The following is a 22961-nucleotide window of genomic DNA, read 5'->3' as shown; positions in this document are numbered from 1 at the left end:
GCTCAGTCAGACCCAGTGTTGACATGTGGCAAGACGCTCCTTGGGGCGCGTCTTGCTGGGGTTTCTCTCAAGGAGGCACTCAGTCAGACCCAGTGTTGACATGTGACAAGACGCTCCTCGGGGCGCGTCTTGCTTGGGCCTCTCTCCTGGAGGTGCTCAGTCAGACCCAGAGGTGACATGTGGCAAGACGCTCCTCGGGGCGCGTCTTGCTTGGGCCTCTCTCCTGGAGAAGCTCAGTCAGACCCAGTGTTGACATGTGGCAAGACGCTCCTCGGGGCGCGTCTTGCTTGGGCCTCTCTCCTGGGGAGGCTATCAGTCAGACCCAGTGTTGACATGTGTCAAGAGGCTCCTCGGGCGTTTCTTGCTTGGGCCTCTCTCCTGGAGGCGCTCAGTCAGACCCAGTGTTGACATGTGGCAAGACGCTCCTCGGGGCGCGTCTTGCTTGGGCCTCTCTCCTGGAGTCGCTCAGTCAGACCTAGTGCTGACATGTGGCAAGACGCTCCTCGGGGCGCGTCTTGCTTGGCCCTCTCTCCTGGAGGCCTTCAGTCAGACCCTTCGTTGACATGTGGCAAGACGCTCCTCGGGGCGCGTCTTGCTTGGCCCTCTCTCCTGGAGGCGCTCAGTCAGACCGAGTGCTGACATGTGGCAAGACGCTCCTCGGGGCGCCTCTTGCTTGGGATTCTCTCCTGGAAGCCCTCAGTCAGACCCATTGTTGACATGTGGCAAGACGCTCCTCGGGGCGCATCTTGCTTGGGCCTCTCTCCTGGAGGCGCTCAGTCAGACCGAGTGCTGACATGTCGCAAGACGCTCCTCGGGGCACGTCTTGCTTGGGCCTCTCTCCTGCAGGCCCTCTGTCAGACCCAGTGTTGACATGTGGCAGGACGCTCCTCGGGGCGCGTCTTGCTTGGGCCTCTCTCCTGGAGGCGCTCAGTCAGACCCAGTGTTGACATGTGGCAAGACGCTCCTCGGGGCGCGTCTTGCTTGGGCCTCTCTCCTGGAGGCGCTCAGTCAGTCCTAGTGCTGACATGTGGCAAGACGCTCCTCGGAGCGCGTCTTGCTTGGGCTTCTCTCCTGGAGGCCCTCAGTCAGACCCTTCGTTGACATGTGGCAAGACGCTCCTCGGGACGCGTCTTGCTGGGGCTTCTCTCCTGGAGGCGCTCAGTCAGACCCAGTGTTGACATGTGGCAAGACGCTCCTTGGGGCGCGTCTTGCTTGGGCGGCGCGTCTTGCTTGGGCCTCTCTCCTGGGGAGGCGATCAGTCAGACCCAGTGTTGACATGTGTCAAGACGCTCCTCGGGCGTTTCTTGCTTTGGCCTCTCTCCTGGAGGCGCTCAGTCAGACCCAGTGTTGACATGTGGCAAGACGCTCCTCGGGGCGCGTCTTGCTTGGGCGGCGCGTCTTGCTTGGGCCTCTCTCCTGGGGAGGCGATCAGTCAGACCCAGTGTTGACATGTGTCAAGACGCTCCTCGGGCGTTTCTTGCTTGGCCCTCTCTCCTGGAGGCCCTCAGTCAGACCCTTCGTTGACATTTTGCAAGACGCTCCTCGGGGCGCGTCTTGCTTGGCCCTCTCTCCTGGAGGCGCTCAGTCAGACCGAGTGCTGACATGTGGCAAGACGCTCCTCGGGGCACGTCTTGCTTGGGCCTCTCTCCTGCAGGCCCTCTGTCAGACCCAGTGTTGACATGTGGCAGGACGCTCCTCGGGGCGCGTCTTGCTTGGGCCTCTCTCCTGGAGGCGCTCAGTCAGACCCAGTGTTGACATGTGGCAAGACGCTCCTCGGGGCGCGTCTTGCTTGGGCCTCTCTCCTGGAGGCGCTCAGTCAGTCCTAGTGCTGACATGTGGCAAGACGCTCCTCGGAGCGCGTCTTGCTTGGCCTTCTCTCCTGGAGGCGCTCAGTCCGACCCAGTGTTGACATGTGGCAAGACGCTCCTTGGGGCGCGTCTTGCTTGGGCGGCGCGTCTTGCTTGGGCCTCTCTCCTGGGGAGGCGATCAGTCAGACCCAGTGTTGACATGTGACAAGACGCTCCTCGGGGCGCGTCTTGCTTGGGCCTCTCTCCTGGAGGTGCTCAGTCAGACCCAGAGGTGACATGTGGCAAGACACTCCTCGGGGCGCGTCTTGCTTGGACCTCTCTCCTGGAGAAGCTCAGTCAGACCCAGTGTTGATATCTGGCAAGACGCTCCTCGGGGCACGTCTTGCTTGGGCCTCTCTCGTGGAGGTGCTCAGTCAGACCGAGTGCTGACATGTGGCAAGATGCTCCTTGGGGCGCGTCTTGCTTGGGCTTCTCTCCTGGAGGCCCTCAGTCAGACTCATTGTTGACATGTGGCAAGACGCTCCTCGGGGCGCGTCTTGCTTGGCCCTCTCTCCTGGAGGCGCTCAGTCAGACCGAGTGCTGACATGTGGCAAGACGCTCCTCGGGGCGCCTCTTGCTTGGGATTCTCTCCTGGAAGCCCTCAGTCAGACCCATTGTTGACATGTGGCAAGACGCTCCTCAGGGCGCATCTTGCTTGGGCCTCTCTCCTGGAGGTGCTCAGTCAGACCGAGTGCTGACATGTGGCAAGACGCTCCTCGGGGCACGTCTTGCTTGGCCCTCTCTCCTGGAGGCCCTCAGTCAGACCCTTCGTTGACATGTGGCAAGACACTCCTCTGGGCGCGTCTTGCTTGGCCCTCTCTCCTGGAGGCGCTCAGTCAGACCGAGTGCTGACATGTGGCAAGACGCTCCTCGGGGCGCCTCTTGCTTGGGATTCTCTCCTGGAAGCCCTCAGTCAGACCCATTGTTGACATGTGGCAAGACGCTCCTCGGGGCGCGTCTTGCTTGGGCCTCTCTCCTGGAGGCGCTCAGTCAGACCGAGTGCTGACATGTGGCAAGACGCTCCTCGGGGCGCATCTTGCTTGGGCTTCTCTCCTGGAGGCCCTCAGTCAGACTCTTCGTTGACATGTGGCAAGACGCTCCTCGGGGCGCATCTTGATTGGGCCTCTCTCCTGGAGGCGCTCAGTCAGACCGAGTGCTGACATGTGGCAAGACGCTCCTCGGGGCACGTCTTGCTGGGGCTTCTCTCCTGGAGGCGCTCAGTCAGACCCAGTGTTGACATGTGACAAGACACTCCTCGGGGCGCGTCTTGCTTGGGCCTCTCTCCTGGAGGCGCTCAGTCAGACCCAGAGGTGACATGTGGCAAGACGCTCCTCGGGGCACGTCTTGCTTGGGGCTCTCTCCTGGAGGCCCTCTGTCAGACCCAGTGTTGACATGTGGTAGGGACACGATCACGCCGACCCTATTGTTGGAGAACCTGCTGAGTTCGTCGAACAAGTAGACGCCGGATTGGGCGCGGGCACGCGCTTGTTTTAGAGGCGTTTTCGCGCAGACTCTACCCTGCACGACCGCTCGTGGCCGCACTAGCTATATTTATCTTTATTTGTTTCACACACACACACACACACACACACACACACACACACACACACACACACACACACACACACACACACACACACACACACACACACACACACACACACACACACACACAGGCCCTTGCGTGCAAACCCCGGTCAGGCCTGCAGTGTACACATCAGAGACATGATGTTCTTTCACAGAACTGAGGTTGTTCATTACTAAATGACTTTTACAGGAATATTGTTATTATACTATTCAACAGGTTGATCATAATAATGTGTATTAAACCCACAACCTAGCACTGAGGACAGAGGGACTTTATTTAAATTAGTACTTAATGGAAACGATACATAATGATACATAAGAGCCATGTCATACATTCAGCCAAGGAATAGTAGCATTGTGCACTATTAAAAATATACACATCAATTGCTCGAATCCCATTGTTGCAAAGTAAAACTCTAATAAAACTCTAGTCTGACATCAACAGAGAAGACTTAGTGTATGTACTACAAATACAGCATTAGGATTTCGAGTGGACCGTGCACCTTGTGAACCATCAGAGGCTTATGACGCAACATATCTTCCAGTTGCTATTAGACAAGTTATAATTCTCGACCATTTTTCGGAACTGGTTTCTTGGGTCCGTGAGTAAATGCCAAATGAGATGATAGTCCTTAAGTAAGTTCCTGGCGATCCCATGTCACGCTCTTGCCCATCAGCCGGTGAACGCTGAGACGGAACTCGATGAGAGCGATGTATTTTTTAAGTGCTCCGAATGTACTTCTAACAAGCGTGTGATTCACTTCGTGAGTAAACCGCAGCTGCAGCTGATTCAAACAGTCGAGCCAACTTTCTACATCACAATATGCGTTTTGTAGTTAGTCGAGTTACCTTTTGTGTGGCGCATGCACGGGTCGTTAGCGTCCAGCTCCCGGCTTATAGAGAGTCCTGTATTGACACAGACGTCAATACATCTCGATGTCATGCAACACACAAAGTCTGTCGCATGCAGGTGGGTTAACACACATGTACGATGTGTGCAATGGAGCGCCCGTTTACAATGGGACACGACGATGATCATTGTTAACCAAACTCTTGTTTCTCACGACAGGTGGTAGCGTTGTCTCCTGCACCTGGTCTTCGTTCACAGAGGGTGTTGTAATGTGCTCGTCATAGTCGCAATCGTTGTCACTCGAATCCGTTGTTCTCACGACAGGTGGTAGCGTTGTCTCCTGCATGTTGTCTTTGCGTGCGGCAAGCGTTGTGCTGTGCTCGTTATAATGGTTGTCTTCGTACAAAGGGGGTGTTGAATACTCCTTCGCGAGTAGTCTAGGAGGTGGTGTGATGGGACGTATCTCAGAGGCGTTATGTGAGCGTACCACCATGGCCTGAGCAACTGCGACTACTGAGAGTACACCCAGTACAGACAGCGAGATCATTTTTTTTCTTGGGTGTTGTACGTGTGGGTACAGCCGCATTAATGGCAGTGAGAGCAAGTGGTCAAATGTATTAATAGGTCACTAGCAGAAACTATGGCACGTGGTCAGAGTGTAATCGTAACCACCGTAGCTCTTGTCATAATTTAATATACATAGAAATCAGAAACGGGCATGTCAGGATAGACATTGCGAGTGATAATGCGGCCAGTATCTGTGTGCGCTTGAGAGCACCTTGTTGTTCTACTGTGGTGCCCACTCCGCCGGGTCTGTAAATGTCATCGACCTTCTTTATATACGCATACGCTAAAGACTGTATATTCTTTATGGATTTGAACACGTCCTTTGTTTTGCGTAACGCTTTAGCTGTCTCGAGCATGATGTTGTGAGTGTACGCCAGTGTTTCGCGTGCACCGAGGTCCGAAAGGGCGTGCGCTACAACTATTAACCTTGGTTTGGGAGTGTGGCGACACGCTCGCTCTGCTGTAATGGGCAGATGCAATGTTATCACCTGGTACGTTTCGTTAGTCGGGTCGTAACACACCGGTCCATGACACGGACCGTCACATTGTATGGGGCACAGTAAGGACAACACGCCGCCGACCGTGACTTCGCACTCGACCATGGTGGTGTTGTCGATTTGCAAAGGATCACATACGCCTCTCCAGTCGCAATGAGGCACATTGTAGTCGACGCGACCGTCGGTCACCATAGCTTTCGTCAGCCAACACACTCGATTGCCCTTCGAAACATCGGCGATCAACGTGAGCGTAGAGGTCGCCGTCGCTTTACTGTACGCCAGGATATCTGTGTGTGAGTGCACGCTCGACGTCGATTGACAACCGGTCATGTCAGACCTGATCAGACCTTCCGAAAACATGACCATTAGTTGTTGTGCGGCCGAGAGTATCGCGATCATACCGTTGAGATGTGTAGAAAGCGCATACACGCCAGCCTTCCACGTTTCCAAAGTTTCCAGCAGTCTAGAAGGACTTGTCTTAGCGCGCACGGCTGTGCTGAATTTGCGTTGGGTAGACACAACGGCTTCGCCCTTCCTTAGGATCTTGTGGGCTCATGTACTCTTGGTAGGCCAAGACGTGTATAGTCGAGCGCGGTGACGTCCCGAACACTTGACCCGGTTTTGTTGTGGCGATATGCGTGTCCAGTAACGTGGCAAAGTCCGCGTGTCTAGCGTGTATTGATTTTACAGCTCGCTCATACCCCAACAGTACGGTCCGTAGAAGTTTGTTCACTTGTTTCCATGCGCTCGTGGAACACAGGACATCGCAACCTCTGTGATACTCAAGTAAAGCGTCACACACCAGCTGCTTGCACGTTGGAAATACAATCGGTAGTAACTTCTTACTCCACTCTATGTTGAACTCGTATAGTATGTATATGGGCGGTTGCGGCGGTTTGCGCATTTTCTATCTACCCTCCGCTAATATGACTCTGTGGTCTGTCTCCTGAGATGGTGCAGTTGGAACTTGCGAGAGTTCACTATCGACGGTCGGCGTTTCCATTTCGTCAACTGTGCCATTTTCAGCCGCTGGCAAACGGCCGTCGACGGTCGATGCGAGACACCAACATAATGTTAGACCGCGACCCTCATGCCAGTTTTCTGTAGTACTGGTTGTAGTTTCTGGTGCACACTCGAAACGCCATTACGATCACAATTACGTTGATTAATAAATCCAGTGTTGTAGCGACTGCAGCCAGCGCCGTCGCGCAACTCGTGTCGGTGTTATCTCTCGATACTTTCATTCGTATCCGAGCGTATGCAGAATCTACGGATCTGGTGAAGTTGCTTGTCACTAGCTTGCGCACGTTTGATATGGCACTTTGCGCGAGACTCACACAACCTGCAGTGTCGACCGTCGCGTCAGTGCAAAGTTTTTCCGATATATCGCTCGCAACATTGTTTGTCATTTGCTGTACACTGCGCACACTGGCCGCGAGGTCGCGGAGAGGGTCTTCGTTACGAGTTGTGTAATATCCGCTGACTTGCCGATTCAATTCTGGTGGCGATGACCCAAACGAGAACGCTTTTAAGGTGCATGTCGTGGTAACTCTGGTAGCGCCGTGGTTGACGAGGACAATCATCTTTAGCAATAGTTCATCTCGAAGCGCAACGATGGTGAGGGCGACGGGTTGGCCGGTTCCGCCTTCAGGCCACTCGGTTGCCGCTAGATTACCCAATGCCACACACGCAGACGAACCCTGTACACACTCAATGACCCGTGTGCGATCGTTGATTTCTGCTAGTACGTTTGCTAGTTCTACGTGCTTCCACGGATCGGGCGTGGGCACGCGCTTGTTTTTAGAGGCGTTTTCGCGCAGCCTCTACCCTGCACGACCGATCGTGGCCGCACTAGCTATATTTATCTTTGTTTCACACACACACACACACACACACACACACACACACACACACACACACACACACACACACACACACACACACACACACACACACACACACACACACACACACAGGCCCTTGCGTGCAAACCCCGGTCAGGCCTGCACTGTACACATCAGAGACATGATGTTCTTTCACAGGACTGAGGTTGTTCATTACTAAATGACTTTTACAGGAATATTGTTACTATACTATTCAACAGGTTGATCATAATAATGTGTATTAAACCCACAACCTAGCACTGAGGACAGAGGGACTTTATTTAAATTAGTGCTTAATGGAAACGATACATAATGATACATAAGAGCCATGTCATACATTCAGCCTAGGAATAGTAGCATTGTGCACTATTAAAAATATACACATCAATTGCTCGAATCCCATTGTTGCAAAGTAAAACTCTAATAAAACTCTAGTCTGACATCAACAGAGAAGACTTAGTGTATGTACTACAAATACAGCATTAGGATTTCGAGTGGACCGTGCACCTTGTGAACCATCAGAGGCTTATGACGCAACATATCTTCCAGTTGCTATTAGACAAGTTATAATTCTCGACCATTTTTCGGAACTGGTTTCTTGGGTCCGTGAGTAAATGCCAAATGAGATGATAGTCCTTAAGTAAGTTCCTGGCGATCCCATGTCACGCTCTTGCCCATCAGCCGGTGAACGCTGAGACGGAACTCGATGAGAGCGATGTATTTTTTAAGTGCTCCGAATGTACTTCTAACAAGCGTGCGATTCACTTCGTGAGTAAACCGCAGCTGCAGCTGATTCAAACAGTCGAGCCAACTTTCTACATCACAATATGCGTTTTGTAGTTAGTCGAGTTACCTTTTGTGTGGCGCATGCACGGGTTGTTAGCGTCCAGCTCCCAGCTTAGAGAGTCCTGTATTGACACAGACGTCAATACATCTCGATGTCATGCAACACACAAAGTCTGTCGCATACAGGTGGGTTAACACATGTACGATACCTTTTGTGTGGCGCATGCACGGGTCGTTAGCGTCCAGCTCCCGGCTTATAGAGAGTCCTGTATTGACACAGACGTCAATACATCTCGATGTCATGCAACACACAAAGTCTGTCGCATACAGGTGGGTTAACACACATGTACGATGTGTGCAATGGCGCGCCCGTTTACAATGGGACAGGACGATGATCATTGTTAACCAAACTCTTGTTTCTCACGACAGGTGGTAGCGTTGTCTCCTGCACCTGGTCTTCGTGCACAGAGGGTGCTGTAATGTGCTCGTCATAGTCGCGATCGTTGTCACTCGAATCCGTTGTTCTCACGACAGGTGGTAGCGTTGTCTCCTGCATGTTGTCTTCGCGTGCGGCAAGCGTTGTGCTGTGCTCGTTATAATGGTTGTCTTCGTACAAAGGGGGTGTTGAATACTCCTTCGCGAGTTGTCTAGGAGGTGGTGTGATGAGACGTATCTCAGAGGCGTTATGTGAGCGTACCACCATGGCCTGAGCAACTGCGACTACTGAGAGTACATCCAGTACAGACAGCGAGATCATTTTTTTTCTTGGGTGTTGTACGTGTGGGTACAGCCGCTTTAATGGCAGTGAGAGCAAGTGGGTATATGTATTTATAGGTCACTAGCAGAAACTAAGGCACGTGGTCAGAGTGTAATCGTAACCACCTAAAGTAGCTCTTGTCATAATTTAATATACATAGAAATCAGAAACGGGCATGTCAGGATAGACATCACGAGTGATAATGCGGCCAGTATCTGTGTGCGCTTGAGAGCACCTTGTTGTTCTACTGTGGTGCCTATGGCGCCGGGTCTGTAAATGTCATCGACCTTCTTTATATACGCATACGCTAAAGACCGTATATTCTCTATGGATTTAAACACGTCCTTTGTTTCGCGTAACGCTTGAGCTGTCTCGAGCGTGATGTTGTGAGCGTACGCCAGTGCTTCGCGTGCACCGAGGTCCGAAAGGGCGTGCGCTACAACCATTAACCTTGGTTTGGGAGTGTGGCGAAACGCTCGCTCCGCTGTAATGGGCGGATGCAATGTTATCACCTGGTACGTTTCGTTAGTCGGGTCGTAACACACCGGTCCGTGTCACGGACCGTCACATTGTATGGGGCACAGTAAGGACAACACGCCACCGACCTTGACTTCGCACTTGACCGCGGTGGTGTTGTCGATTTGCAAAGGATCACATACGCCTCTCCAGTCGCAATGAGGCACATTGTAGTCGACGTGACCGTCGGTCACCATAGCTTTCGTCAGCCAACACACTCGATTGCCCTTCGAAACATCGGCGATCAACGTGAGCGTAGAGGTCGCCGTCGCTTTACTGTACGCCAGGATATCCGTGTGTGAGTGCACGCTCGACGTCGATTGACAACCGGTCATGTCAGACCTGATCAGACCTTCCAAACACATGACCATTAGTTGTTGTGCGGCCGAGAGTATCGCGATCATACCGTTGAGATGTGTAGAAAGCGCGTACACGCCAGCCTTCCACGTTTCCAAAGTTTCCAGCAGTCTAGAGGGACTTGTCTTAGCGCGCATGGCTGTGCTGAATTTGCGTTGAGTAGACACAACGGCTTCGACCTCGCTTAGGATCTGTGGGCTCATGTACTCGTGGTAGGCCAAGACGTGTATAGTCGAGCGTGGTGATGCCCCGAACACTTGACCCAGTTTTGTTGTGGCGATATGCGTGACCAGTAACGCGGCAAAGTCCGCGTGTCTAGCGTGTATTGATTTTACAGCTCGCTCATACCCCAACAGTACGGTCCGTAGAAGTTCGTTCACTTGTTTCCATGCGCTCGTGGAACACAGGACATCGCAACCTCTGTGATACTCAAGTAAAGCGTCACACACCAGCTGCTTGCACGTTGGAAATACAATCGGTAGTAACTTCTTACTCTACTCTATGTTGAACTCGTATAGTATGTATATGGGCGGTTGCGGCGATTTGCGCATTTTCAGTCTACCCTCCGCTAATATGACTCTGTGGTCTGTCTCCTGAGATGGTGCGGTTGGAACTTGCGAGAGTGCACTATCGACGGTCGGCGTTTCCATTTCGTCAAGTGTGCCATTTTCAGCCGCTAGCAAACGGCCGTTGACGGTCGATGCGAGACACCAACATAACGTTAGACCGTGACCCTCATGCCAGTTTTCTGTAGTACTGGTTGTAGTTTCTGGTGCACACTCGATACGCCATTAAGATCACAATTACGTTGATTAATAAATCCAGTGTTGTAGCGACTGCAGCCAGCGCCGTCGCGCAACTAGTGTCGGTGTTATCTCTCGATACTTTCATTCGTATCCGAGCGTATGCAGAATCTACGGATCTGGTGAAGTTGCTTGTCACTAGCTTGCGCACGTTTGATATGGCACTTTGCGGGAGACTCACACAACCTGCAGTGGCGACCGTCGCGTCAGTGCAAAGTTTTTCCGATATATCGCTCGCAACATCGTTTGTCATTTGCTGTACACTGCGCACACTGGCCGCGAGGTCGCGGAGAGGGTCTTCGTTACGAGCTACTCTGGTAGCGCCGTGGTTGATGAGGACGATCATCTTTAGCAATAGTTCATCTCGAAGCGCAACGATGGTGAGGGCGACGGGTTGGCCGGTTCCGCCTTCAGGCCACTCGGTTGCCGCTAGATTGCCCAATGCCACACACGCAGACGAACCCTGTACACACTCAATGACCCATGTGCGATCGTTGATTTCTGCTAGTACGTTTGCTAGTTCTAAGTGCTTCCACGGATCGGGCGTGGGCACGCGCTTGTTTTTAGAGGCGTTTTCGCGCAGCCTCTACCCTGCACGACCGCTCGTGGCCGCACTAGCAATATTTATCTTTGTTTCACACACACACACACACACACACACACACACACACACACACACACACACACACACACACACACACACACACACACACACACACACACTCACACACACACACACACACACACACACACACACACACACACACACACACACACACACACACAGGCCCTTGCGTGCAAACCCCGGTCAGTCCTGCAGTGTACACATCAGAGACATGATGTTCTTTCACAGAACTGAGGTTGTTCATTAATAAATGACTTTTACATGAATATTGTTATTATACTATTCAACAGGTTGATCATAATAATGTGTATTAAAGCCACAACCTAGCACTGAGGACAGAGGGACGTTATTTAAATTAGTACTTAATGGAAACGATACATAATGATACATAAGAGCCATGTCATACATTCAGCCTAGGAATAGTAGCATTATGCACTATTAAAAATATACACATCAATTGCTCGAATCCCATTGTTGCAAAGTAAAACTCTAATAAAACTCTAGTCTGACATCAACAGAGAAGACTTAGTGTATGTACTACAAATACAGCATTAGGATTTCGAGTGGACCATGCACCTTGTGAACCATCAGAGGCTTATGACGCAACATATCTTCCAGTTGCTATTAGACAAGTTATAATTCTCGACCATTTTTCGGAACTGGTTTCTTGGGTCCGTGAGTAAATGCCAAATGAGATGATAGTCCTTAAGTAAGTTCCTGGCGATCCCATGTCACACTCTTGCCCATCAGCCGGTGAACGCTGAGACGGAACTCGATGAGAGCGATGTATTTTTTAAGTGCTCCGAATGTACTTCTAACAAGCGTGTGATTCACTTCGTGAGTAAACCGCAGCTGCAGCTGATTCAAACAGTGGAGCCAACTTTCTACATCACAATATGCGTTTTGTAGTTAGTCGAGTTACCTTTTGTTTGGCGCATGCACGGGTCGTTAGCGTCCAGCTCCCAGCTTATAGAGTCCTGTATTGACACAGACGTCAATACATCTTGATGTCATGCAACACACAAAGTCTGTCGCATACAGGTGGGTTAACACATGTACGATACCTTTTGTGTGGCGCATGCAAGGGTCGTTAGCGTCCAGCTCCCGGCTTATAGAGAGTCCTGTATTGACACAGACATCAATACATCTCGATGTCATGCAACACACAAAGTCTGTCGCATACAGGTGGGTTAACACACATGTACGATGTGTGCGATGGCGCGCCCGTTTACAATGGGACAGGACGATGATCATTGTTAACCAAACTCTTGTTTCTCACGACAGGTGGTAGCGTTGTCTCCTGCACCTGGTCTTCGTGCACAGAGGGTGCTGTAATGTGCTCGTCATAGTCGCGATCGTTGTCACTCGAATCCGTTGTTCTCACGACAGGTGGTAGCGTTGTCTCCTGCATGTTGTCTTCGCGTGCGGCAAGCGTTGTGCTGTGCTCGTTATAATGGTTGTCTTCGTACAAAGGGGGTGTTGAATACTCCTTCGCGAGTAGTCTAGGAGGTGGTGTGATGGGACGTATCTCAGAAGCGTTATGTGAGCGTACCACCATGGCCTGAGCAACTGCGACTACTGAGAGTACACCCAGTACAGACAGCGAGATCATTTTTTTCTTGGGTGTTGTACGTGTGGGTACAGCCGCTTTAATGGCAGCGAGAGCAAGTGGGCAAATGTATTGATAGGTCACTAGCAGAAACTAAGGCACGTGGTCAGAGTGTAATCGTAACCACCTAAAGTAGCTCTTGTCATAATTTAATATGCATAGAAATCAGAAACGGGCATGTCAGGATAGACATCACGAGTGACAATGCGGCCAGTATCTGTGTGCGCTTGAGAGCACCTTGTTGTTCTACTGTGGTGCCCACGCCACCGGGTCTGCAAATGTCATCGACCTTCTTTATATACGCATACGCTAAAGACCGTATATTCTCTATGGATTTGAACACGTCCTTTGTTTCGCGTAACGCTTGAGCTGTCTCGAGCGTGATGTTGTGAGTGTATGCCAGTGTTTCGCGTGCACCGAGGTCCGAAAGGGGGTGCGATACAACTATTAACCTTGGTTTGGGAGTGTGGCGAAATGCTCGCTCCGCTGTAATGGGCGGATGCAATGTTATCACCTGGTACGTTTTGTTAGTCGGGTCGTAACACACCGGTCCGTGACACGGACGTCACATTGTATGGGGCACAGTAAGGACAACACGTCGCCGACCGTGACTTCGCACTCGACTGCGGTGGTGTTGTCGATTTGCAAAGGATCACATACGCCTCTCCAGTCGCAATGAGGCTCATTGTAGTCGACGCGACCGTCGGTCACCATAGCTTTCGTCAGCCAACACACTCGATTGCCCTTCGAAACATCGACGATCAACGTGAGCGTAGAGGACGCTGTCGCTTTACTGTACGCCAGGTTATCCGTGTGTGAGTGCACGCTCGACGTCGATTGACAACCGGTCACGTCAGACCTGATCAGACCTTCCGAACACTGACCATTAGTTGTTGTGCGGCCGAGAGTATCGCGATCATACCGTTGAGATGTGTAGAAAGCGCGTACACTCCAGCCTTCCACGTTTCCAAAGTTTCCAGCAGTCTAGAGGGACTTGTCTTAGCGCGCACGGCTGTGCTGAATTTGCGTTGGGTAGATACAACGGCTTCGACCTCGCTTAGGATCTTGTGGGCTCATGTACTCGTGGTAGGCCAAGACGTGTATAGTCGAGCGCGGTGACGCCCCGAACACTTGACCCGGTTTTGTTGTGGCGATATGCGTGTCCAGTAACGCGGCAAAGTCCGCGTGTCTAGCTTGTATTGATTTTACAGCTCGCTCATACCCCAACAGTACGGTCCGTAGAAGTTCGTTCACTTGTTTCCATGCGCTCGTGGAACACAGGACATTGCAACCTCTGTGATACTCAAGTAAAGCGTCACACACCAGCTGCTTGCACGTTGGAAATACAATCGGTAGTAACTTCTTACTCCACTCTATGTTGAACTCGTATAGTATGTATATGGGCGGTTGCGGCGGTTTGCGCATTTTCTATCTACCCTCCGCTAATATGACTCTGTGGTCTGTCTCCTGAGATGGTGCGGTTGGAACTTGCGAGAGTGCACTATCGACGGTCGGCGTTTTCATTTCGTCAACTGTGCCATTTTCAGCCGCTGGCAAACGGCCGTCGACGGTCGATGCGAGACACCAACATAACGTTAGACCGCGACCCTCATGCCAGTTTTCTGTAGTACTGGTTGTAGTTTCTGGTGCACACTCGATACGCCATTACGATCACAATTACGTTGATTAATAAATCCAGTGTTGTAGCGACTGCAGCCAGCGCCGTCGCGCAACTCATGTCGGTGTTATCTCTCGATACTTTCATTCGTATCCGAGCGTATGCAGAATCTACGGATCTGGTGAAGTTGCTTGTCACTAGCTTGCGCACGTTTGATATGGCACTTTGCGCGAGACTCACACAACCTGCAGTGGCAACCGTCGCGTCAGTGCAAAGTTTTTCCGATATATCGCTCGCAACATCGTTTGTCATTTGCTGTACACTGCGCACACTGGCCGCGAGGTCGCAGAGAGGGTCTTCGTTTTGAGCTACTCTGGTAGCGCCGTGGTTGATGAGGACGATCATCTTTAGCAATAGTTCATCTCGAAGCGCAACGATGGTGAGGGCGACGGGTTGGCCGGTTCCGCCTTCAGGCCACTCGGTTGCCGCTAGATTGCCCAATGCAACACACGCAGACGAACCCTGTACACACTCAACGACCCGTGTGCGATCGTTGATTTCTGCTAGTACGTTTGCTAGTTTTACGTGCTTCCACGGATCGGGCGTGGGCACGCGCTTGTTTTAGAGGCGTTTTCGCGCAGCCTCTACCCTGCACGACCGCTCGTGGCCGCACTAGCTATATTTATCTTTATTTGTTTCACACACAAACACACACACACACACACACACACACACACACACACACACACACACACACACACACACACACACACACACACACACAGGCCCTTGCGTGCAAACCCCGGTCAGACCTGCAGTGTACACATCAGGGACATGATGTTCTTTCACAGAACTGAGGTTGTTCATTACTAAATGACTTTTACAGGAATATTGTTATTATACTATTCAACAGGTTGATCATAATAATGTGTGTTAAACCCACAACCTAGCACTGAGGACAGAGGGACTTTATTTAAATTAATACTTAATGGAAACGATACATAATGATACATAAGTGCCATGTCATACATTCAGCCTAGGAATAGTAGCATTGTGCACTATTAAAAATATACACATCAATTGCTCGAATCCCATTGTTGCAAAGTAAAACTCTAATAAAACTCTAGTCTGACATCAACAGAGAAGACTTAGTGTATGTACTACAAATACAGCATTAGGATTTCGAGTGGACCGTGCACCTTGTGAACAATCAGAGGCTTATGACGCAACATATCTTCCAGTTGCTATTAGACAAGTTATAATTCTCGACCATTTTTCGAAACTGGTTTCTTGGGTCCGTGAGTAAATGCCAAATGAGATGATAGTCCTTAAGTAAGTTCCTGGCGATCCCATGTCACGCTCTTGCCCATCAGCCGGTGAACGCTGAGACGGAACTCGATGAGAGCGATGTATTTTTTAAGTGCTCCGAATGTACTTCTAACAAGCGTGCCATTCACTTCGTGAGTAAACCGCAGCTGCAGCTGATTCAAACAGTCGAGCCAACTTTCTACATCACAATATGCGTTTTGTAGTTAGTCGAGTTACCTTTTGTGTGGCGCATGCACGGGTCGTTAGCGTCCAGCTCCCAGCTTATAGAGTCATGTATTGACACAGACGTCAATACATCTCGATGTCATGCAACACACAAAGTCTGTCCTATACAGGTGGGTTAACACATGTACGATACCTTTTGTGTGGCGCATGCACGGGTCGTTAGCGTCCAGCTCCCGGCTTATAGAGAGTCCTGTATTGACACAGACGTCAATACATCTCGATGTCATGCAACACACAAAGTCTGTCGCATACAGGTGGGTTAACACACATGTACGATGTGTGCGATGGCGAGCCCGTTTACAATGGGACACGACGATGATCATTGTTAACCAAACTCTTGTTTCTCACGACAGGTGGTAGCGTTGTCTCCTGCACCTGGTCTTCGTGCACAGAGGGTGGTGTAATGTGCTCGTCATAGTCGCGATCGTTGTCACTCGAATCCGTTGTTCTCACGACAGGTGGTAGCGTTGTCTCCTGTATGTTGTCTTCGCGTGCGGCAAGCGTTGTGCTGTGCTCGTTATAATTGTTGTCTTCATACAAAGGGGGTGTTGAATACTCCTTCGCGAGTAGTCTAGGAGGTGGTGTGATGGGACGTATCTCAGAGGCGTTATGTGAGCGTATCACCATGGCCTGAGCAACTGCGACTACTGAGAGTACACCCAGTACAGACAGCAAGATCATTTTTTTTCTTGGGTGTTGTACGTGTGGGTACAGCCGCTTTAATGGCAGTGAGATCAAGTGGGTATATGTATTTATAGGTCACTAGCAGAAACTAAGGCACGTTGTCATAGTGTAATCGTAACCACCTAAAGTAGCTCTTGTCATAATTTAATATACATAGAAATAAGAAACGGGCATGTCAGGATAGACATCACGAGTGATAATGCGGCCAGTATCTGTGTGCGCTTGAGAGCACCTTGTTGTTCTACTGTGGTGCCCATGCCGTCGGGTCTGTAAATGTCATCGACCTTCTTTATATACGCATACGCTAAAGACCGTATATTCTCTATGGATTTGATCATGTCCTTTGTTTCGCGTAACGCTTGAGCTGTCTCGAGCGTGATGTTGTGAGCTTACGCCAGTGTTTCGCGTGCACCGATGTCCGAAAGGGCGTGCGCTACAACTATTAACCTTGGTTAGGGAGTGTGGCGAAACGCTCGCTCCGCTGTAATGGGCGGATGCAATGTTATCACCTGGTACGTTTCGTTAGTCGGGTAGTAACACACCGGTCCGTGTCACGGACCGTCACATTGTATGGGGCACAGTAAGGACAACACGCCGCCGACCGTGACTTCGCACTCGACCGCGGTGGTGTTGTCGATTTGCAAAGGATCACATACGCCTCTCCAGTCGCAATGAGGCACATTGTAGTCGACGCGACCGTCGGTCACCATAGCTTTCGTCAGCCAACACACTCGATTGCCCTTCGAAACATCGGCGATCAACGTGAGCGTAGAGGTCGCCGTCGCTTTACTGTACGCCAGGATATCCGTGTGTGAGTGCACGCTCGATGTCGATTGACAACCGGTCATGTCAGACCTGATCAGACCTTCCGAACACATGACCATTAGTTGTTGTGCGGCCGAGAGTATCGCGATCATACCGTTGAGATGTGTAGAAAGCGCGTACACGCCAGCCTTCCACGTTTCCAAAGTTTCCAGCAGTCTAGAGGGACTTGTCTTAGCGCGCACGGCTGTGCTGAATTTGCGTTGAGTAGACACAACGGCTTCGACCTCGCTTAGGATCTGTGGGCTCATGTACTCGTGGTAGGCCAAGACATGTATAGTCGAGCGCAGTGATGCCCCGAACACTTGACCCGGTTTTGTTGTGGCGATATGCGTGTCCAGTAACGCGGCAAAGTCCGCGTGTCTAGCGTTTATTGATTTTACAGCTCGCTCATACCCCAACAGTACGGTCCGTAGAAGTTCGTTCACTTGTTTCCATGCGCTCGTGGAACACAGGACATCGCAACCTCTGTGATACTCAAGTAAAGCGTCACACACCAGCTGCTTGCACGTTGGAAATACAATCGGTAGTAACTTCTTACTCCACTCTATGTTGAACTCGTATAGTATGTATATGGGCGGTTGCGGCGGTTTGCGCATTTTCTATCTACCCTCCGCTAATATGACTCTGTGGTCTGTCTCCTGAGATGGTGCGGTTGGAACTTGCGAGAGTGCACTATCGACGGTCGGCGTTTTCATTTCGTCAACTGTGCCATTTTCAGCCGCTGGCAAACGGCCGTCGACGGTCGATGCGAGACACCAACATAACGTTAGACCGCGACCCTCATGCCAGTTTTCTGTAGTACTGGTTGTAGTTTCTGGTGCACACTCGAAACGCCATTACGATCACAATTACGTTGATTAATAAATCCAGTGTTGTAGCGACTGCAGCCAGCGCCGTCGCGCAACTCATGTCGGTGTTATCTCTCGATACTTTCATTCGTATCCGAGCGTATGCAGAATCTACGGATCTGGTGAAGTTGCTTGTCACTAGCTTGCGCACGTTTGATATGGCACTTTGCGCGAGACTCACACAACCTGCAGTGGCGACCGTCGCGTCAGTGCAAAGTTTTTCCGCTATATCGCTCGCAACATCGTTTGTCATTTGCTGTACACTGCGCACACTGGCCGCGAGGTCGCAGAGAGGGTCTTCATTTTGAGCTACTCTGGTAGCGCCGTGGTTGATGAGGACGATCATCTTTAGCAATAGTTCATCTCGAAGCGCAACGATGGTGAGGGCGACGGGTTGGCCAGTTCCGCCTTCAGGCCACTCGGTTGCCGCTAGATTGCCCAATGCCACACACGCAGACGAACCCTGTACACACTCAAAGACCCGTGTGCGATCGTTGATTTCTGCTAGTACGTTTGCTAGTTTTACGTGCTTCCACGGATCGGGCGTGGGCACGCGCTTGTTTTAGAGGCGTTTTCGCGCAGCCTCCACCCTGCACGACCGCTCGTGGCCGCACTAGCTATATTTATCTTCATTTGTTTCACACACACACACACACACACACACACACACACACACACACACACACACACACACACACACACACACACACACACACACACACACACACACACACACACACACAGGCCCTTGCGTGCAAACCCCGGTCAGACCTGCAGTGTACACATCAGAGACATGATGTTCTTTCACAGAACTGAGGTTGTTCATTACTAAATGACTTTTACAGGAATATTGTTATTATACTATTCAACAGGTTGATCATAATAATGTGTGTTAAACCCACAACCTAGCACTGAGGACAGAGGGACTTTATTTAAATTAATACTTAATGGAAACGATACATAATGATACATAAGAGCCATGTCATTCATTCAGCCTAGGAATAGTAGCATTGTGCACTATTAAAAATATACACATCAATTGCTCGAATCCCATTCTTGCAAAGTAAAACTCTAATAAAACTCTAGTCTGACATCAACAGAGAAGACTTAGTGTATGTACTACAAATACAGCATTAGGATTTCGAGTGGACCGTGCACCTTGTGAACCATCAGAGGCTTATGACGCAACATATCTTCCAGTTGCTATTAGACAAGTTATAATTCTCGACCATTTTTCGAAACTGGTTTCTTGGGTCCGTGAGTAAATGCCAAATGAGATGATAGTCCTTAAGTAAGTTCCTGGCGATCCCATGTCACGCTCTTGCCCATCAGCCGGTGAACGCTGAGACGGAACTCGATGAGAGCAATGTATTTTTTAAGTGCTCCGAATGTACTTCTAACAAGCGTGCGATTCACTTCGTGAGTAAACCGAAGCTGCAGCTGATTCAAACAGTCGAGCCAACTTTCTACATCACAATATGCGTTTTGTAGTTAGTCGAGTTACCTTTTGTGTGGCGCATGCACGGGTCGTTAGCGTCCAGCTCCCAGCTTATAGAGTCCTGTATTGACACAGACGTCAATACATCTCGATGTCATGCAACACACAAAGTCTGTCGTATACAGGTGGGTTAACACATGTACGATACCTTTTGTGTGGCGCATGCACGGGTCGTTAGCGTCCAGCTCCCGGCTTATAGAGAGTCCTGTATTGACAGAGACGTCAATACATCTCGATGTCATGCAACACACAAAGTCTGTCGCATACAGGTGGGTTAACACACATGTACGATGTGTGCGATGGCGAGCCCGTTTACAATGGGACACGACGATGATCATTGTTAACCAAACTCTTGTTTCTCACGACAGGTGGTAGCGTTGTCTCCTGCACCTGGTCTTCGTGCACAGAGGGTGTTGTAATGTGCTCGTCATAGTCGCGATCGTTGTCACTCGAATCCGTTGTTCTCACGACAGGTGGTAGCGTTGTCTCCTGCATGTTGTCTTCGCGTGCGGCAAGCGTTGTGCTGTGCTCGTTATAATGGTTGTCTTTGTACAAAGGGGGTGTTGAATACTCCTTCGCGAGTAGTCTAGGAGGTGGTGTGATGGGACGTATCTCAGAGGCGTTATGTGAGCGTACCACCATGGCCTGAGCAACTGCGACTACTGAGAGTACACCCAGTACAGACAGCGAGATCATTTTTTTTCTTGGTTGTTGTACGTGTGGGTACAGCCGCTTTAATGGCAGTGAGAGCAAGTGGGCAAATGTATTTATAGGTCACTAGCAGAAACTAAGGCACGTGGTCAGAGTGTAATCGTAACCACCTAAAGTAGCTCTTGTCATAATTTAATATACATAGAAATCAGAAACGGGCATGTCAGGATAGACATCGCGAGTGATAATGCGGCCAGTATCTGTGTGCGCTTGAGAGCACCTTGTTGTTCTACTGTGGTGCCTATGCCGCCGGGTCTGTAAATGTCATCGACCTTCTTTATATACGCATACGCTAAAGACCGTATATTCTCTATGGATTTGATCATGTCCTTTGTTTCGCGTAACGCTTGAGCTGTCTCGAGCGTGATGTTGTGAGCGTACGCCAGTGTTTCGCGTGCACCGAGGTCCAAAAGGGCGTGCGCTACAACTATTAACCTTGGTTTGGGAGTGTGGCGAAACGCTCACTCCGCTGTAATGGGCGGATGCAATGTTATCACCTGGTACGTTTCGTTAGTCGGGTAGTAACACACCGGTCCGTGTCACGGACCGTCACATTGTATGGGGCACAGTAAGGACAACACGCCGCCGACCGTGACTTCGCACTCGACCGCGGTGGTGTTGTCGATTTGCAAAGGATCACATACGCCTCTCCAGTCGCAATGAGGCACATTGTAGTCGACGCGACCGTCGGTCACCATAGCTTTCGTCAGCCAACACACTCGATTGCCCTTCGAAACATCGGCGATCAACGTGAGCGTAGAGGTCGCCGTCGCGTTACTGTACGCCAGGATATCCGTGTGTGAGTGCACGCTCGACGTCGATTGACAACCGGTCATGTCAGACCTGATCAGACCTTCCGAACACATGACCATTAGTTGTTGTGCGGCCGAGAGTATCGCGATCATACCGTTGAGATGTGTAGAAAGCGCGTACACGCCAGCCTTCCACGTTTCCAAAGTTTCCAGCAGTCTAGAGGGACTTGTCTTAGCGCGCACGGCTGTGCTGAATTTGCGTTGAGTAGACACAACGGCTTCAACCTCGCTTAGGATCTGTGGGCTCATGTACTCGTGGTAGGCCAAGACATGTATAGTCGAGCGCAGTGATGCCCCGAACACTTGACCCGGTTTTGTTGTGGCGATATGCGTGTCCAGTAACGCGGCAAAGTCCGCGTATCTAGCGTTTATTGATTTTACAGCTCGCTCATACCCCAACAGTACGGTCCGTAGAAGTTCGTTCACTTGTTTCCATGCGCTCGTGGAACACAGGACATGGCAACCTCTGTGATACTCAAGTAAAGCGTCACACACCAGCTGCTTGCACGTTGGAAATACAATCGGTAGTAACTTCTTACTCCACTCTATGTTGAACTCGTATAGTATGTATTTGGGCGGTTGCGGCGGTTTGCGCATTTTCTATCTACCCTCCGCTAATATGACTCTGTGGTCTGTCTCCTGAGATGGTGCGGTTGGAACTTACGAGAGTGCACTATCGACGGTCGGCGTTTTCATTTCGTCAACTGTGCCATTTTCAGCCGCTGGCAAACGGCCGTCGACGGTCGATGCGAGACACCAACATAACGTTAGACCGCGACCCTCATGCCAGTTTTCTGTAGTACTGGTTGTAGTTTCTGGTGCACACTCGATACGCCATTACGATCACAATTACGTTGATTAATAAATCCAGTGTTGTAGCGACTGCAGCCAGCGCCGTCGCGCAACTCATGTCGGTGTTATCTCTCGATACTTTCATTCGTATCCGAGCGTATGCAGAATCTACGGATCTGGTGAAGTTACTTGTCACTAGCTTGCGCACGTTTGATATGGCACTTTGCGCGAGACTCACACAACCTGCAGTGGCGACCGTCGCGTCAGTGCAAAGTTTTTCCGATATATCGCTCGCAACATCATTGTCATTTGCTGTACACTGCGCACACTGGCCGCGAGGTTGCAGAGAGGGTCTTCGTTTTGAGCTACTCTGGTAGCGCCGTGGTTGATGAGGACGATCATCTTTAGCAATAGTTCATCTCGAAGCGCAACGATGGTGAGGGCGACGGGTTGGCCGGTTCCGCCTTCAGGCCACTCGGTTGCCGCTAGATTGCCCAATGCCACACACGCAGACGAACCCTGTACACACTCAAAGACCCGTGTGCGATCGTTGATTTCTGCTAGTACGTTTGCTAGTTATACGTGCTTCCACGGATCGGGCGTGGGCACGCGCTTGTTTTAGAGGCGTTTTCGCGCAGCCTCTACCCTGCACGACCGCTCATGGCCGCACTAGCTATATTTATCTTTATTTGTTTCACACACACACACACACACACACACACACACACACACACACACACACACACACACACACACACACACACACACACACACACACACACACACACACACAAACACACACGCACACACACACACACACACACACACACACACACACACACACACACACACACACACACACACACACAGGCCCTTGCGTGCAAACCCCGGTCAGACCTGCAGTGTACACATCAGAGACATGATGTTCTTTCACA

Source organism: Nothobranchius furzeri, chromosome 8 (genome assembly GCF_043380555.1).
Source record: "Nothobranchius furzeri strain GRZ-AD chromosome 8, NfurGRZ-RIMD1, whole genome shotgun sequence".
NCBI lineage: Eukaryota > Metazoa > Chordata > Actinopteri > Cyprinodontiformes > Nothobranchiidae > Nothobranchius > Nothobranchius furzeri.
This window is presented reverse-complemented; position numbering follows the sequence as displayed.